Here is a 15316-nt window from a genome sequence, read left to right on the forward strand (position 1 = left end):
AATATATAGCTGACAGAGGAAAGCTAGCAAATAAAGAATCTCAAGAATTTTCATTTCTAAGGCAGCCATTGCTTTTAAGCTAGCATATTTTTCACTTTGAAGGATGAATATGAGATTTAAATGAGATATGTGCATTCTACCCGTCTCTAACAAAAAGGAAATATTTTGATCAGTATTAACGTTTGAGTCTCTTCTGCCAAGAGAGGAAACCAATGTAAGAGGAAAATAAAACAAAGATAAATTTCATATTTTTGTGTGGATTTATCCCCATAGATATCATTTGTTTATTCATTCATGCGTTCATTTATTCAACAGGCATATCTTCATGACATAGTGGCTCTTGGTGTTCAGGGAAACAAGAAGAGAGGGTGATTCTATATTATCAGTTCTATATTATCAGTTATTTCAGTTGGTGGCTTTGCACCTGGAAGGTGGCCACCACTGAGTTGAGTTGGAAATGTCTCTGGACAGGGGAAAATATCATGTAGGGCTTAAGAGAAAGAGGATGGGAAAACTGGTAGATGAGCGTAGCAACAGATTGTCATTAGGTTGTCTTTGGAAATTGGTTTGCAGAGTCAGACAAAATCCAGGGGACAGGTGCAGAATTCAATCAAGTGTCACTGTCACATCAGTGAGAGCTGTGGTCCCAGCAATAGGAAGAATGTGAAAATGAAGCAGAATGGCATCAAGTTCAAAAGCCTGGAGCAGACACCTTGTCTTCCTGGAATTGGGTTGAGCGTTGTTCCTTCAGTGGATGAGCATCTTTTAAGTGAAGAAATTAAGTGAATTAAATGAAGAAATGTAGGATGTAGAATTAAGTGAAGAAATACTAAAGAGAACCAAACTCATAATCCCAGGATCTCCATGTTAAGGGATTGTCGGTGAACACATATACATTAAATGTATAAATGTAATCTAAAAAATTAAATGCACTTAACAAAACAATCATATTATAATAAAAAATCACTTTTTAGAAGTGACTGTTTAAATTTGCTAAACAAAATATGAATTAAGTTGAACTAGAAACTTAGTAATAAATATTAATTATAAGACCAAAGCCACCTGTTTCCTCTGCACAAATACCATCCTCGAGGACACTAAACAACTCCCTGACTCATTTGACTCTCCCTTCAAAGCCTATTTCTTTTGGAGGTAATGGTGATTGTGGGGGGACCATCATTGAGACCAGAGGCAGAAAGCAAAGTAAAACAAAGATATTTCTTTTATTCCGATATGAGAGGTCTCTTGAAGTTGTTAAAGTTAACTTCTACAAAGTCAATCCTACTTTTCATTACTTAGGGAAAAAAAGTCTTCATATTTATACCATGAGCATTGTTCTCATGTCTTCCGCATTCCGGAACTTGATTTGCCTTTTGTTTGCTATTTGCAGTGCTTTCTAACATTTGTAACAAATGACATACTTGAACCCTCAAGTTGCAGGGGTTCTAGTTTTCTTCTTCTTCTTCTTCTTTTTTTTTTTTTAAATTTTTGAAGTTTATTTATTTTGAGAGAGACAGAGACAGCATGAGTGGGGGGAAGGGCAGAGAGAGAGAGGAGAGAGAATCCCAAGCAGTCTCTGTGCCGCCAGCACAAAGCCTGATGTGGGGCTCAAACTCACAAAACCTCGAGATCATGACCTGAGCTGAAACCAAGAGTCAGACGCTTAACCGGCTGAGCACTCAGGCACCCTTAATTTTCTTATTTCATGTCGATGGACTGTTGTATCCACTTTGTGTCTTATAAAATGGTTTTACGTAAGGTGGGAGCATATTTCCCCAGGATTCCAAATAGTTTTGTGATTAAAGGTGAAGCCTTCTGGAAACAGGGGAAAAAGAGAAAACAGGTACCATCCATTGATCCCTAAATCTCAGAAACAAAAACAAGGAGATGCATTCTGAGGCCGTATTGTTAAGGTTAAGCCAGAGTTTGAATATCTGGGTATTGCATGACCCCACCCACAGTAAGAGCATCATTAAAACAAACCTGTCTCAGGGCTACTGCAGAGCACAGACTTTGAGGAATTCAACAGGCCACCGACACGGCTACTCTCTAGCTGCCCTCCAGAAGAATGTACATGTTTGTGGTAGAGTCCAGATTTAAGCAGCGCCAAAGAGAACACACTCCTTATTTTGCAATGTGAGCATGTAGAAAATACACTGAAAGGACTCTAAAATTTGCCCAGCAGGATGAACAGAAATCTTAGGCATAAAGTCCAGCTGAATCAAGGAGTTTCTATCTCCTTCTGCTTGCTGGAACAACAACTCAAGCCAGCACCACTTGTCTGTGTCACAATGGCTTTAAACATTTCTAAATCTAATACACCCCTTCCCACTGTGCAAGAAAAATTATGCAAACGTGAACAGATGATTGGAAACATTCATTTCCAACTGATTTGCAAAATTAAAAGATTTGTCAAGATGTTACCAAAAACAGGGGCACCTGGGTGGCTCAGTTGGTTAAGTGTCTGACTTTGGTTCAGGTCATGATCTTGTGGTCTGTGAGTTCAAGCCCCACATCCGGCTCTGTGCTGACGGCCTGGAGCCTGCTTCGGATTCTGTGTCTCCCTCTCTCTCTGCACCTCCCTCGCTCGCACTTTGTCTCTATCTCAAAAAATAAATACACATTAAAAACATTTTTACAAAGATTTAAATAAATTTATATAAAAAGATGTTACCAAAAACATAGATTCTTATTTGCCTAAAATGAATAAAAAAGAATTCAAATAAGAAATTTTAAAAATAATACATCATTATTCATAATAGTATGCGAATAACCTAAGTGTTAACAGATGAATGGATAAAGAAAATGTGGTAGGTAGATAGATAGATGATAGATAGATCATAGTTCAGCCTTTAACATGAAGGAAATCCTGTCATTTCTGATAACATGGATGAGCCTGGTGGGTATTATACTAAGTGAAAAAAGCCAGACAGAAAGCATGGTGTCACTTATATGTGTAATCTGAAAAAACAGTCCAACTCATAGAAACAGAGAGTGGAACAGTGGTGCCACGGCCTGGGGGTTGGGGGAAATAGGGAGAGGTTGGTAAAAGGTTAAAACTTTTCCGCTATAAGATGAATGAGATTGGAAGATCTAATGTATTAACATGGTGAATATAGCTGATGAAGAGTGTCTTGTAGAACTGAATTTTTTTTTAAGACCATAGAACTTCAATGTTCTCATCAGAAAAAAAGGAGGAGGTAAGTATATCAGGTGATGTGTTAATTAACTCAATGGAGGGGGGAAGCTCTTTCATAACATATAGATGTATCAAATCATCACATTATACACTTTAAATATCCTACAATTTTACCTGTCAATTATGCCTCAGTAATGCTGAAAAAATAAGAATAGTCGATGACACATTTTCCAGCAGTGATTTGTTGTGTAAACTAAATTTTTGTTTTGGATCAGCTAGTTCTTTTTTTTTTTTAATGTTTTTTTTTAAAATGTTTATTTGTTTTTGACAGAGCACAAGTGGAGGAGGGGCAGAGAGAGAGAGGGAGACGCAGAATCCAAAGCAGGTTCCGAGCTCTGAGCTGTCAGCACAGAGCGTGACTCGGGGCTTGAACTCATGAACTGTGAAATCATGACCTGAGCTGAAGTCTGACACTTAACTGACTGAGCCACCCAAGCGCCCCTGGATCAACTTTTTAACCAAATTATTTTGGATCAAATGGTCTGCCACACAAAATGCAGATGAAGGGGGTATATAAAGCAAAGATAGAGGACAGGATCATATTTTTCCAAAAGTGCATTCTCAGTCTTGTCCTAAGGCTAGTGGGACTTCCAATGGGTGTACCTGCTGTTGGGAGAGGAGGGAAGGAAAGGGAGGTGAATGGGGGGACAGCAACATCAGCCCAGACTTGCTTATCTTTCCAGGTCCTCAAATCTTGATCTGTAGGCTCTTTTTGGCACAAGAGACCCTTTGAGTGATTGCTAATCCCTCTCACCCCACCCCCCAACTCCCACCCCAGTCTGGGGAACTTGTCTTCCCTGCCAGTTGTTCCATGGGCTCTACGGAAAAGGCCGAGGCAGGGAAAGATTTGCTCAGTACTCAGACACTGCAGCAGCAGAAATGGTTCATAGCTTCCCCATATTCTAAGATCATTAAGAATCAAATGTCTTTAGAATAAATACTCTGTGGTGCCTGGGAGTGGGAAAAGAGATGTGATTTATCAGGCAATGACCTTGTCCTCTTGGAGTAGCTCAGGACGTTGAAGGAGAATTGGGCATGCATGTGATAAATTAACCTGAAATTTCAATGTATTTGGACGGGGCTTGGGTAACTCCTCTTAAGTATGGTTGTTCTTTTTTTTTTTTTTTTTTTTAATGTTTATTTATTTTTGAGAGAGAGTGCGAGAGTGGAGGGGCAGAGACAGAGAAAGAGAGAGACAGAGGATCCAAAGCAGGCTCTACGCTGACAGCAGCAAGCCTGTTATGGGTCTCGAACTCAGGAACTGAACCCTGAGATCATGCCTGAGCTGAAGTGGGATGCTCAACCCGACTGAGCCACCCAGCGCCTCAGTATGTTTATTTTTTTTTTATTTTTGTTTAAAATTTTTTTTTAACATTTATTTATTTTTGAGACAGAGAGAGACAGAGCATGAACGGGGGAGGGGCAGAGAGAGAAGGAGACACAGAATCGGAAGCAGGCTCCAGGCTCTGAGCCATCAGCCCAGAGCCTGATGCGGGGCTCGAACTCACGGACCGCGAGATCGTGACCTGAGCCGAAGTCGGACACTTAACCGACTGAGCCACCCAGGCGCCCCTCAGTATGTTTATTTTTAAATGGTGTGTGTCCATCTGAAAGGAGGACAAGAGGTGTGGACTAAAGCAGTTTGTGTCTGAGCACTTCACGGTTACTACTGTCCAAAGCTTAGATCAGCCCCGAAAGCAAAACAGGTAGAAGCCTACTCTCTTTTTGGGCTTTGGGCCCATCTTTGTTTCTCATGCACCCTCCTCCCATTGCTGCTACTGTGACAGGCTTTCTCATTGAGACCCCCACCCCCACCCCAATGTACCCATTTCTCTGTTAAACCCCTGCCCTCAACACACACACAAACTCAGCATCTTCACAGAAAGCTCTTCCTCTTTCTTCTGGTCCTAAGTGAAAGCAGGCTGTCTCTAGCAATAAAGCACCCCTTCTGGAAACTCTTCTGCATCTCTAGGGCCTGGGGTATGTGAGTGAGGACAGAAGGATGGGGGTGGGGAGAAGGAGGTTAGTGTTCCCTCATCCCTTCACATTTTACACCTTGCTCTTCTGACTTCAGGGGAGACCCCAACTCCAAGGAGATCCCTCCCACACAGCAACTCCACCGTCCTCAGGGTGTTAACTTCAAGGTCATCATGCACATTTTGCAGAGTCCATCTCCAGGATTATAGTTTTTTAACCCTCCCTCGGCCTATCCCATTTTTCCAGATTTTGCCAACGTTTAAAAGAACGACAGACTGCAGTAGTCTCAGAGGTTCTTGACCTCCTGCCTCCAATGTGTTCATTCCCATTCCCATATTCCACTCCCTGTCTGAACTGTCCATACTTCTTTCTGTCCTGCACCTATTCCCACTATCTTAACTGTCCTGATACCTCCAAGAGTGGAGCACCGCAAAGGATATGACTTCAGACCCAACGTAGGCTCAGGGTCCAGGTATGCTACTCGCTAGGACATCAGGCTTTACCTGAGACCTTATCTCTTTCACTTCACTTTCTGGTCATCTATAAAGTGATATCACACCAACTTCATAGGGCAGTCACAAGCAGTAAATGAAGTAACAGCTAAAAGATCTGGCACATAGTAGGTGCTCATTAATGTTGGCCACTTTCCATTCCCTCGACTTTGGTGCTTCCCAACAATGCTTTTCCTCTCCCCTTCACTGATGTTTCCAAACCTCTGCTCACTGTCCAAATGCCCTATTGCACTAAGTCCAAATGCACTAAGAAGTAATTCACCATAGTAACACACAGCACCCTTCCCCTGCACTCATTTTCTCCTGTTTCAAAAGATGCACTTCTCTGTTTCCTCCCTATTGTGCTCTGGACCCATTCCCTCCAATTTCCCTCTGGACCTCACCTCATCAATTACTTCCTCTCTCTGGTATGTTTACTCCCTACATCCATTTCCACCGACTATTTCTTCCTCCTTGCCCCGCCCATGATGTCTGCCTCTTCTTAAATGTCTTCTGTTGACCTTGCACCCCTTCTAGTCACCACCTTCCCATTGTGTCTGGATCTCCTTGAAAGAGACTTCCCTCTCCTCAGTGCCCAGCCAGCCAGCTGCCCCTCAACCTGCTGCAGGGCATGTGGCTTCCTGTGTCACCCGCCTCACCTGCTTTCATGAATGTCGCCAGTGCCCTTCTGAGTGCTGCATACAAGAGACTTTTTAATCTTTTTTCCTACTTCAATTCTCAACAGCATTTCACTCTGGGGGTGACTTCTTCTTGTAGTGCTCTACTCTTTGTGTCCAGGACCTCAATATCTGCTGGTATATTTTTTGCATGACTGTGGCAACTCCTTTTTCAGTCTCCTTTGAAAACTATTGGTTCCTCTTGTCTAAGTCCACTCTCTCCAACATATACAACTGGCCTATTGAGTGCCAGACCTGTGTGGATGGATGTGTTGCAGACAGACTAAGACTATAATAATAGAAGCACAGTCCGAAGCTGTACAAAGACAAGACCCACGCTGGAGTGTGCTCAGGAAAGGCTTCATGGAGAGGTGAGAGGAAGAGTAGGTGTCCACAACCAGACAAGGAAAGAAAGGATATTTTAGGCAGAAGAAACATTCCCAGGGCAATGCCTGAAAGGTAGACGGAAGCAGATTTACAGAAGTAGAATTCTGAGTAACACAAGTCTCAGAGGTACTATGTTCCTCTGTTTCAGTGTTCTCAACCAGTGTGATTTTGTCCTTCAGGGGACATTTGGCAATGTCTGGAGACACTTTGGGTTGTCACGATGTGGGGAGTGCTATTAACATCTGGTGGATAGAGGCCAAGGATACTGTAAAATATCCCACAATGCACAGCATAGCCCCCTTCCCTCCCCAACAAAGAATCATCCAGCTCAAAATGTTAATAACGCTGAGGTTGAGACATCATGTTTTATTCTAACTTTAGCCTGAGGAGTCTGGCTCCAGGCCAAGTTTCAACGTGTGATGTTTTCAGACCAGACTACAGGCAATTACAAAGTTTTACCTGGCAGGTCTCATAAGGGGTAGGCTCTGCCCTACCCATGCTAGACTTGGTGCTCAGCCAGGGCACTGCAGTTTTCTGGACAGTGTTGCAAAGACTCAGAGGCAAGCCCCACCGCGCTGCACCCCCACCCCCCACCCCTGCCCTGCTCTGAGGCATATCTGCAAGCCTGGCCCAAACACCCCCACTTCCAGGCCTCTTTTTGTGGGGGGGGGGTTGTCTCAGATGAGGCCTTTCTCAGGACCTCTGCCAAGACCACCTGGTCTGGGGGGCCTTGAAGACACTACTCTACACTCTGACTCAGCATTCAGTACTTTTCCACTCTTAGCCTTCCTCACCTCTACCTCCCCAGGCCCCCAGGTCCTGGCGGCTCTACTCTCTGACTGGCTATAGACCTAGTCACATTGTACAATTATTTGGCTTTCTTTGTCTTCGAATCTGAGAGGCCCTTAATGATTTTAGAGCTGAGTGAACAAAAGCATGTGTCAGTTTTCCAGACGGCAAACCTAAGAGGGGTAATTCACAGCAGATGATAGAAAAAGGCTTCAAGGAATTTTGTGGACAGCTTGGCAAAGGAAAATTTCACTGGGGTCAGTGGAAATTCCTCTGTTTAGGTCTCAAAGAGTAACTGTGCAAGTGCGGAGTGAGTGCCTAGGGTTCCCTAGCACTTGTGGGACCAGCACCCCGAAATGTTAGGATTCCCTGATATTTAGAGTCATGTAGGTTAGACTCCAATTGTACTCTGGCTGGGTAGGTCATCCTGGAGTGTGTTATTCAGTTTTTGACATGCTCGAAAAAGTTATTTGCTTAAATTTGTGACTAAAGACATTTCATTGTGCAGCCATGCATGCTCATGACACAAAGTCTTCATGAGGGCATGTATTGACAGGTCTCCTCTCAGCTCGGACACTGTCTCCCACTTTCCTTCTCCAGAGGCAGTGACTGTTTTACGCAACCATTTTTTAGGAGGGTCCGTGACAAATCTGAATACGTCCAAGGAAACAATTGGGTCAACGAAGGATGCTTATCTTGGAGAAGGAAAAACCTCTCAGCATGGTGGAGAAAGAGGTAACATGAAGAAGTCTCAGGAAAAGAGATTGGAACAGAAGTGGATTTGCTATGGCTTTCATGGAATAGAAGCTTCTGGGCCCCCCACCTGTGCTATCTTCTTTGAAGACTTCCACCTAATATCATGTTCATCATTGTTATTCTTTTTTTTCTGAAGGAGAGCCCTCCCCCCCACCCCAAGTTGAATAAGATCAGCTCCACTAATTCTGGATCCACCCCTGAGCTAGAATTAATCTACATAATTCCTTGGGACAAAACTAGGATTAATAGTAGAAAGTTACAGTGAGGCAAACATTGCTCAAGATCTGGAAATTCTCCCAGTTAGAGCTATTAAAAATTGGGATGGGCTGCAGAAAACCAGAAAGTGCGTCATTGGATGCCTTGGGTAGGAGCGAATGAGGCAGGGGTGTTGTAAGAGGGGCTGATGATCTCTCCCAACTCTAGGAATCAAAGTCTCTGAGATAAGCTACAGAGAGGGCACTGAGAAAGCATTTTCTTGCCTATGTATTAATAGTAGGGACCCCAAGTCCAATAGCAGGGACCCCCAAGTCCAGGCACGTATAGTTTGCTAGGTTTAAGTCACTGTATTAAAAAAAAAAAGTAATAAAAATATTCAGAAGCATTCAGTATTCCACGATGAACTTTCTCAAACATATTCAAACCAGTAGGAAGTCACTGAATCGAGTTGGCAATAGACTCCTAATCTATTACTCCTAATCTCCTGCTCCTCCAGCCATGCTCCCAGATGCTGGATTCCTTGCTCAAAATCAGCTAGAGGCGTGGTTGTATTCCTTCGGTAAGGTCTCCAGCATAGAGAGAAGTGGCCAGCATCCCACCATCACAGTAATGTTTGTTGCTGTTGAACCATCAAGCGCAGTGGTCACTGGTCCTTTCAGGCACATCAGTAGACACTTCCTCACGACGAACCACTGGCGATCATTTCACTACTAGTGATGCCGTCATATGCTGCAGATTACTGGCGTCCCATTTTCATCAGGAAGAACTTCAGCACTGCATTCAAGGCCAAACACATCCGTATCGATCCCATATTCTGACCTTTAAAAGTTTGTTTTCTTGGACCACTCACACCCGATATGACATGGATCATGGTTCTTGGGACAGCAGAGACAACCCTAGGCATTTCACTAGAGAAAATTCAATGTAGAAAATTGGCTGTGCAGGTAAGAAGGCAAACACAGAAAAGTGTTTAGTGAGCAGAGATAGTGGGGGCTGGCTCAGGAAACAAGGCAGAGGCCGGATCACCAGAACCTGCCAGCTGGGAGGGGTGGCCTGAGGCGGGGAGCTGGGCCTCCATGGAGAGCTGTTGCACAGGCAGGGCAGAGGCGTGGAAGAGGGGCCTTGAGGCCAGACTGCTGCCTGGTGGTGCTGTCACCTCTGCAAGACAGGGGCAGACTGGTTTGGGGGTCTGGAAAAGAGCTGGGAGTCTGCCAGTGTGATGGTAACAAGAACAGCAGGCCAGCAGGTGGCCATTCCCTCCTCAAGCCTTCCAGTGTCCTCTCAGTGTTCCCACTGGTGGGTCCTAATGGGGAGCCAGCTGGCAAAGGGAAGTGTATTTGCAGAGCCTTGACCTTGGCCTCAAACTGCAGAGCAGAGCAGGGCGGTGCTGAGCTGCGAGGCAATGACTTAATAACTAGCACAGCCTCACCTGCCCGCAGGACACCCAGACCCCTCACCACCTGGTCTGCTGATCACACTTGCCTTCCCCTCGTCTCCTTCCCTCCCCGATGAGGGGGTGTGGTCCCTCCCTGCCATCTCCTGGGGAGAACTGATGATGCCCACCTCGGGTTCCGTTGTACCTGCCTAGGTAATTAAGAAAGCACTGGGAACACATCAACATGTCTGTTTCTCCCTGTTAAAATCCTGAAGCCCCTTGATGGAAAAGGGTGAGTTTTCATCATCGTGCCTCCAAAGCTATGGTTGGCACATAGCACATACTTTAAAAACATTTGTTGAGGGAGCGCCTGGGTAGCTCAGTCCGTTGAGCAGCTGACCTCTGACTTCGGTTCAGGTCATGATCTCATCGGGCTAGCTGTTATCTGCGCAGAACCCACTTCGGATCTTCTGTCCCTCCCTGGTCCCCTGCCCCTTCCATGCTTATGCTCTCTTTCAAAAATAAATAAATCTTTAACAAACAAACAAAACATTTGTTGAATGAATATGTCGTAGATGTTTGCCCAGTCATGGCACTGATAATCTAATTGGAAGAGGTCATATAAAACATTAATATACAAATTGAAAATCTTTAAAGGAAAGTGAAGCACACTGGACTTTAAAAATTAGTTTTTGATTTTTCCTAATTTAGAGAAAACTCTAACAACTTCCTTTTAGTAATTAAATGTATTAGGTAGCTTTTGAGGAGTCTCTAATATAACTTTCCTTTAGTAATCAAATGGATTAGGAACTTTTCGGGAAGAGTTTAGAAGTCCTCATCTCTGCATGAGTTGGATAACACACATGGAAAATACTTGTGGTCTGAGAACAGAGGTGTTTTCATATATGGAAGGGTTTTGTTCTTTTCCCATTTTCTTTGGGAAGGATGGTTATTCTTTTACGGAAGATGACAGAAACAGCAAAACAATGCTAAATTTCCTCCCAGGGAAGCACATTGGCCCCACAGAGGTCACTTCTCAGTTCTGAAGAGGGCGTTCCCTCTCCAAGCTGTCCACTGGGGACGGGAAGGGCTCAAATGATGTCTTTGGACTCACGATTGGCCCCGTGACAACTTTGGAGAGTAAAGTAATGCTGACAATAATAAGGCGCATTAACCAAGGGGCGCATTAATCGAGGGGCACAGATACTTTAAACAATATGAGGCTGACACTTGAGCCCACTAAGAGGCTAGGAGGGCCAGGCAGCTCGGTGGTGGCGGCAGCGGCGGGGGGGGGGGGGGGGGCGGTCAGAGACAGGAGACCCAAGATGGCACAGAGTGAGTCCTTGCACACATGTGACAAGACCTGTGGGATGGACCCAGTGCACAGCCTATTCTCTGGGGCTGTAACTCCCAGGTGGGCACTGGTCTGCCCCCATGACATTTATACCCACACTAGAGTAATAGGGACAGCTCCGTGAGATTTTCATTCAGCTAAGTGTATTTCATGTGAAAAAAAATGTCCTTAGCCCAAGTCATGTCCCTTCTGCATTTTGGTGTCAAAAATGTCATTTCTGTAATAAAATGATCGTGATGGGAAATGGCAGGGCTTTCTTTTTGCTTTTCTTTTTTGCTTGGCCACATACATGATTGACAAATCTATGTAGGTCACAAAAACAAAATTTTTTTTGAGACGTTGCTGGTGTGTGGAATCTAGAAGTCTGGGAACCTCGATAAAAGGCATGTCCCTGGGGCCCCTCTCCTGAGTCTTTCCTTAACCAAGAGGGAAAGAAGTGGGGGAGGGGGTGTTAGTCAACAAAGGGCAACTCTTCATTCTTGCCTGATTAAAAGCAGAAAAACAAGTCATTGGGGACACCTGGGTTCTCAGTTGGTTAAGTGTCGGACTCTCTTGATTTTGGGTCAGGTCATGATCTCACAGTTTGTGAGACTGAGCCCCCACTCCCCTACCTTGGGCTCTACACTGTCAGTGCAGAGCCTGCTTGGGGTTCCCTCTATCCCTCTTTCTCTCTGCTCCTCCCCAGCTAGCATACTCTCTCTCTCTCTCTCTCTCAAAATAAATAAATAATTTTAAAAAAAGAAAGAAAGAAAGAAAGAAAGAAAGAAGAACAAGTCATTGGTGAGAATCTCCAGAACTTCCAAGTCTCAATGAATTTCTCCAAGTACTAAATAGGAATCTCTCTTTCTCTCTCTCTCCCTCCCTTCTTCCCTCTCTTCTTTAAAAAAAAAAAAATTTTTTTTTAATGTTTATTATTTTAGAGCACGTGAGAGAGACAGCAAGCAGGGGAAGGGCAGAGAGAGAGAGAGAGAGAGAGAGAGAGAGGGAGACATAGAATCGGAAGCAGAGCCTGAAGCAGGGCTCGAACTCACAGACCAAAAGATCATTACCTGAGCTTAAGTTGGCTACTTAACCGACTGAGCCACCCAGGCACCCCTTTCTCCCTCTCTGTCTTTGTCTCCGTCTCCATCTCTCTCAAAATGCCCTTTCAGGGGAAATTAAAAAAAAAAAAAAAAAAGCCCACTGGAAAACATGGTTGTTGTATGAATATTCCAAAATTGGATTAGTCAGAAAAAGAAATCATGTGGTTGTTAGGAGAAAGGAGCCTGGCCTTTTCTGTGACATGGGCGACTGCGTCTCCTTTACTTTACTAAACTGTGGTAGAGGGCTGTCATTTGTGTTGTTTGGTAGGGAGGCAGTATTATTCTCCAAAAAGAAAAGAAGATTGTGGTTTTTTTTTTTTTTTATCAATACTTAATGAACTAAAATTATAAAATTAAAAACAAAATGTTCTTCAACCTTTATGTTCAGTTGATAAATCGTGCTCATTTTTTCAACCACCTAATAATGTTGGGACGTCAAATACAACTTTTCATTATTATTTTTTTTAATGTTTATTTATTTTGAGAGGGAGCGTGCAGGCATGTGAGTGGGGGAGAGGCAGATAGAGGGAGACAGAAAATCTCAAGCAGTTTCCACACTGTCTTCCCAGAGCCCGATGATGGGCTCAATCTCACTAACAGTGAGATTATGACCTGAGCCGAAATCAAGAGTGGGCCATTCAACCAAATGAGCCACCCATGTGCCCCTCCTTGTTCTTTAATCAGCACTCAATCTGTGTGTAAATTTGACTGATTAAATTCCCCTAAACAACAGCATTTCCAAACTTGACTAAATTCTCTTAGATAGTTCAAACTATAGTTGAGTATGATATCTAATTCTTTCAAATACTTCAACTGGGAGTTTTTATAATTCTCAGAGGCAAAATTGCCCTGTACCCTCAAGTATTAACTTGTCCATCTGATAAGTCAGACTTCAGAACCCAACATATCAGGATCCCTAACCCTATCACCCATCCTAACAGCAGCCAAATCATACATAAAATAGTGCAATGATTGCAAAACTATATAAGCAACTTAAACAAGCCCCCATATAATAGGCTGGAGTTCCTTCCTCATCGCAGAGTTAAAAAGGTGCTTATCGGCCACGGAGTTGGATCCCACATCCCAGGCCCTGGGCCTGCAGTGCCATAGGGGAGAGAGCAGGTGTGGGGTCTCAGGACTGGAGCAGAGGCCCAGTGAGTCAGGCTGGCACCCTCATTCCCAAAGACCTCCTTACCACTTGGTAACTCACTCCTTTGCCTTTATGGATTTTCCCCCCGATAACAGTTTACCCCTGCATAGTCCCCAGCTGCCTCTACCTGGTCCCCTATCCCCCTCAGAGGATCCCAGAGTCAGTCCTGCACCAGCAGATCAACTCTCCATGCCCTGATGCACACTGCATGGCGACAGTTGTCAAACAAAATACAAGCCTGGTATGTAATCAGGGGTTATCAGTACATATCATTTTCTGAACCTGTTATTAGAAATTTATATAGCTTTCCTGAAGCATGCCTCATACTGTTTGCCTCTTTTGAGGTTGTAATGGACTCGGGGGCCTTACAGAATGATTATTTTCTTTTTAATGCTCACACTGTCACAAGTGCAGCCCATGGGAGTCCCTTATTTAAATTAGCTCCTTTTTAGTCTTGAAATACCCTGTATCTTTGACAGCAAGCAATCTGTGTCAGGCTGGTTTTCATTTTCCTTCTCTACAACACAGAATCAGCTGCTATGATTGAAAGCAGCAGAGAGGCCCTGGGAACGTGACACTGATTTAGGCTGCTTTAGTAAATATCAGAAATTCATATGTATGTGTCTAATTTTACCTCCATCTTTATTTACTGAGTACTCCTTTAAAATTTTTTTATGTTTTTTAATTTTATTTTTGAGAGAGAGAGAGAGAGAGAGAGCACAAGTGGGGAAGGGGCAGAGAGAGAGAGGGAGACACCAAATCCAAAGCAGCCTCCAGGCTCTAAGCTGTTGGCACAGAGCCTGACGCGGGGCTCGAACCTGTGGACGACGAGACCATGACCTGAGCCAAAGTCGGATGCCCAACCGAGCCACCCAGGCGCCCCTGAGTACTCCTTAAAAAAAACTTTTTAAAAATTTATTCATTTTGAGAGAAAGAGAGAGAAGAAGCTTGAGTGGGGGAGGGGCACAGAGAGAGAGAGAGAGAGAGAGAGAGAGAGAGAGAGAGAATTTCAAGCAGACTCCATGATGTCAGCACAGAGCCAGACTCAGGACTCTTTACAGGACTTGAACTCTTGAACCGTAAGATCACGACCTGAGCTGAAACCAAGAGTAGGATACTCAGCTGAGCCACCTAGGCGCCCAGGAAGCACTCTTTATTTAAAGCAATCTGATGTAAAATAAAATAAAATTTTCAGTGTTTCCCTCCCTTTTCTGAGCCACCAGCTTCTCTCATCTGACATACCCGTATCCTCTCGCCAACTTCAGTGCATCATACTATACGTTAGTGTCCCCAACAACATGATTAAATCACATCACCTAACCTTTCTGTCACACAAATGTGCACCTATTTAGATCCTGGAACCCTCACTTGGATCGCCCGCTCTTTTAAAGTCCTTATGTGTCTCATTGGCCATTGTTCTGGATTTGTCTGACAATCACCACACTCTATTAGGAGCCAGAGTTTATGGGGTTAGACACAGAAGACTGAAATGTAAAGATGCTTTCATATCTCTCATAACACCAAAATCAATAAGATGCCTTGTGACTATCAGGCATTAATACTTACAAACGGACTGTTAATATTACTTTACATACCAAACCACTGACTGCAGTTTTGGTACTGCGGTGTCTGTGCTTGTGGGTGGCAGAAAAAGAGAAAAGAGAGGGGACAGGCCTTTTTAGTCACTTTTGGCTCAGTTCACTTACAAACATTAATTCAACAAGCATGTGAGTTCCCATACGTGCCATGCCCTGTTCTAGGCTCCAGGATCCCCATCCTTGTTGGGATTACATTCTAGTGCCAGCAAATACACTGTTAGCTAAAGCATGTCTGCTTCCAAAACCTGATTTAAGCATGTTCTAA

Source organism: Panthera tigris, chromosome D3 (assembly GCF_018350195.1).
Source record: "Panthera tigris isolate Pti1 chromosome D3, P.tigris_Pti1_mat1.1, whole genome shotgun sequence".
Taxonomy (NCBI): Eukaryota; Metazoa; Chordata; class Mammalia; order Carnivora; family Felidae; genus Panthera; species Panthera tigris.